We start from the raw sequence: 3,837 nt of genomic DNA, 5'->3' as shown, positions 1-3,837 counted from the left end.
AGCATGAAAGAGGGAGCTCTTCTTAATATTTTGACACCAAAATAATGTCGATACACCTTACCGACTGCGAGTAAAGCCACCCACGCTTTAACTTGACAGACTCTACATTGCATGGACCTTGATAATGTTGCTCTTTTTTGTGAAAGTCTTGATGAAAGCGTTCGCCCATTTCTTCACTGAACGCTCCGGTATTTTCTAGGAAATAATCCAAAGGAGATTTAAGAAAATGTAATTTCATACTCATCAAACAACCTAATCTTTTAAAATTCTTTAACAAACTAGATACAATAGTTCTAAACTTTGGATCTCGATTGTTCCCTGAAAATTTCTGTACAACATCTTTGAAACTCAACCATGCATCCTTTTCAATAGATGTCATGGTTTTGATAAAGTCATCATCTTTGATAAGTTTTCTTATATCAGGCCCAACAAAAATACCTTCCTTAACTTTGAAATCACTTAAATGCGGAAATGTAGGTCCGATATAATTGAAACATTCTCCTTCGGTGTTTAGGGCTTTCACTAATTGCTTCCTTAACCCTAACTGCCCAACTGTCCACTCTAATCTGTCTAGCCATTTCTCCGTTATCCAATATTCATCCCTTGCACGACTGTCCTAAAGGCAAAGAAAACAAAGGTATTTAATGGTTCCTGATTGTAAACCTATTATAAGATTTATCACTTTGAAGTCACCACAAATAAGCCAATTATGGACATTGTATTTTATATTCATCAGGAGTAATTGGAAAATATCATGAGATTCTTTCAGTGTAGTGTAGTTAAGTGACCTACTGAAATTGCAGGGTACTTATTCCCATTATGTAATAGTACTGATTTCAGACTTTCTGTAGACGAATCTATGAGAAGACGCCAATCCTCTGGCGTATATAAGTTTATTTTATATAAATTAATGAGACCTTCGATATAATTACAATACACAATCCCACTGTCCATTGAAAAGTACTTGATAAACTTTTCTTCTCTATTTCTGTAAACAGTTACTCTAGTGCCAGGTAACAATAGTTTCTTCTCTTTGAGTCTTGAAGCGCAAAGCTCAGATTTGTCGTTTGGAATATCAAGGTCACGTATAAAATCGTCTAATCCGTCTTGGTCAAAAAATTTAGGACTTTCATCATCAGATCCTTCCCAAAAAGAATCTTCAGTTGCATTAGGATCGTCAGTATCCATTGATTCGTGAATTGATCGGTCACTTTTGCTTTCAGAGAGATTTTTAATACCAATTTTGGCTAGTGTAACACTTTTTACATCAGGGTAAACGATCTTCTCTAAATACTTTTTAGAAAAACCTCCTGTTTTGCATAAGCAAAAGTAACAATCAGTATCATGATCGGTGGCCTCACGCCAAACAGGTGGTTGAATAACAGTCTGCGTCTTGGTACTTTCATCTTCCCAATTTGACAAATTTTATCTACAAGCATGACAAAACGTATTAACTTTCTTAGCGCAAGGAGTTCTTGAACTCATTTTTTTTCTTATAATGAACAGTAACGTGGTAATTCTAAAACTCGCTATATACAAAAATCACGATCGACACGAAATATAACCGCTAGACAGATTTCAAATACAAAAAGAATTTTATTATCTACGCATCCAACCGTTAGCCCGCCACTCAAACGTGATCTCTAACACGGAAAGATTTGTAGCAAAAAACGAATTTCATCATCTACGCATAACACGTCATAAAAGCGTCACCAGCTCAGTGAGCCAGCTAGGGATCGAAGACTGCCTGCGCCGTAGAACGGCGCGCACATACAGCAAATGTGAACATTAGAATACACACAGAGTGCGCAGTAGCATTCCGCGCAGTCTGTCTTCTTTTGTTTTATCAAAGTGCGAATTTTGGTTCCAAACGACTGCACGCTTTTTTGTTGGTATTTTGTGCGGGATCCGTTGCTCTTTTTTAAAGCCCTAAATTGTGGCCGCCATATTGGATCTTCTAGGGGCTATAACAAAAAACTGACACCGGCAATAGAAAGGGCACCCTCGAAAACCCATGAGATAATATTTTGAAGAAAAAATATCGTACCGTCAGCAATAGAGAATGCGTTGCATAAATCTGAACACCTCAGCGTAACGGGTTAAAATGCTAAAATAAACAATTTCAAATTACAATATTTTGGTGAAAAATAAAGATATCCTAATAAATCCAAGTATGTTTGAAAGGGGAAGATTAGTACTTTCAAATTCCATATTAGCTTTTGTGGTAGATATTTTTCTTGTTCGGTTACATAACCTCAAAAACAGCTAAAACGCGTTTTTGCACTTTTAGGTTAGGGTGAATTGAAAACCTGACATATAGGAGCAATTTTGAGCTCGGATTCGGATTCAGCGCATCAAAATTCTTCGGAAATGTTAGGTCTGGTCTCTGGCTTTAAAATTTGTCGCCCTGTGTAATTAAAACATTTAAAACAGCGATTTATAAATGATCATAAAATACCTAATGCTACATGATGTTATACATACAATTTTATAAAAGAATACGTGAGTATGTAAAGCTATATACTTTTTTATACTCTTCAAATGCATAGAATTCGCAATGAACAGTCTTAAAAAATAATTTAATTTTCCCCGCATGTTACACATATTTTCATGATTTTGAAAAAAGTCATGTGATAATAGAGAGGGGTGGAGTGAGTAATAATACCATGGACAGTGACTTAGGGGGTGGAGTTCAAAACTAATTAAAAACCCGATCACGTGAATTATGGAAGGCCCCATAGACGCAGCTAACCCAGTGGGCACAAAGTTTGGCGACGTCTTCACGACATTGGTATGACATCTTTACGACAACTTTACGACATTATATGTCAATGTCATTAAGGTGTCTTTACGATATCGTAAATAAGTCGTATGGTCTGACAATGTCTTAATGATATCGTAAAGACACCGAAACGACATGGACATAGGATGTCGTAAAGATGTCGTAAAGATGTCGTAACAATGTCGTAAAGACGTCGCCAAATTTGGTGCTAACTGGGAAGAGATGCGCCACCCGGTTTTCGGTTAAAACAGTCAAAAAAAAATATACGTACCTAAAATTTCTTCACCTATCGAAAAGCCTACTATTTGCACTAAAATTTTAATAAAAGTAGCCGCTCTTTCAATTCTTTTTGTACGGAAAAATTCAGCTATTTGTTTCGAAAATTCGCTACTAGTATCCATGACGACCTCAATCCCTTAATAAGTTTATTCTTTTGTCTTAAAACCAATCCCAAATTCAGATAAACTTTTATTTAGAATCAGGTCAATTTTTCTTATATCTAGTCGCTATAAATCCTAATTTATTGTTGGGTTTTAGCTGCTTTATATTTTGATAAGCTACTGTTGAATTCTGGATCTCTTCAAATGATATCAAATGATTGCGCCAAAGTTTTCCATTTAGTTTAACATTTACTATTAAATACCACAGTATTAAAATTTTATATTTTTAATTAAATATAATATTTTAATAAATTAAACAAATAATACAAATTAGAGAAAGATTTTCTCCAAAGCAAGATTATCTTCCTTCGCTATCTTTTTTTTCTTTTATCTGTAAAATCGCACCTACGGCACTATACAATATCATCCTCATTTCATTAATTTGTAATTCTGTCTCATTAACCTTCATTTTCCTATATTTTATATTTAGGAATTTCAAATCATTGAAACTTTTTTAAAAAAACATGGAAAAGTTTATGTTTTTTAACACATTTTATAAAAAAGTCACTGCCGCCGCAGGTACAGAAAATACCACAAATCTATTTTCTCAAAAGAACTGTTCAGCATTTGTTTCTAATATATATTCAAATCGAAAAAATGTAACGAACCGTAATA

Source organism: Belonocnema kinseyi, chromosome 8 (assembly GCF_010883055.1).
Source record: "Belonocnema kinseyi isolate 2016_QV_RU_SX_M_011 chromosome 8, B_treatae_v1, whole genome shotgun sequence".
Taxonomy (NCBI): Eukaryota; Metazoa; Arthropoda; class Insecta; order Hymenoptera; family Cynipidae; genus Belonocnema; species Belonocnema kinseyi.
Note: the sequence above shows the minus strand (reverse complement) of the source record.